The sequence below is a fragment of the Pocillopora damicornis genome, chromosome 3 (assembly GCF_964200805.1).
Source record: "Pocillopora damicornis chromosome 3, jaPocDami1.2, whole genome shotgun sequence".
Taxonomy (NCBI): Eukaryota; Metazoa; Cnidaria; class Anthozoa; order Scleractinia; family Pocilloporidae; genus Pocillopora; species Pocillopora damicornis.
In genome coordinates, this window is record NC_142672.1 from 1,617,095 (window position 1) to 1,617,543 (window position 449).

Here is a 449-nt window from a genome sequence, read left to right on the forward strand (position 1 = left end):
CGCAAGAGGCATCGCTCGTGTTATAAAGCCAGTTTCCCAGGCCTCACATCCAAAACCGATGCGTTATGGCTTCGGTTTTAAAGAACATGTGCTTTATCCATTCATTGCCTCTTTTTCCTTTTTTCCTAGATCGCTCGTAAAGAAATTCGAGGCTTTTAGAGATTTCAGTTATGTACACGCATACGTTTTTCATGTAAGCCATGAGTAATGGAATAGATTTTCAAGTTAGCAATTGTATTGACAAATGTGCGCCACAGAGGGATAAGGACGGAAAGGGAGGGGAACGTAGGGGGAGGCGGGGAAGAGGAGCGTCTAACTATCTCCGACTCTGGAAGAGAATTTATCTCCGCAGGTGAGCTGTAATTGAAGGAATTGCAGAAAAGAAGCCTGAAAAAATTCAGGCTTCGATGGGATTCGAACCTTCACCTCCAGAAACTAGTTGGGCGCCA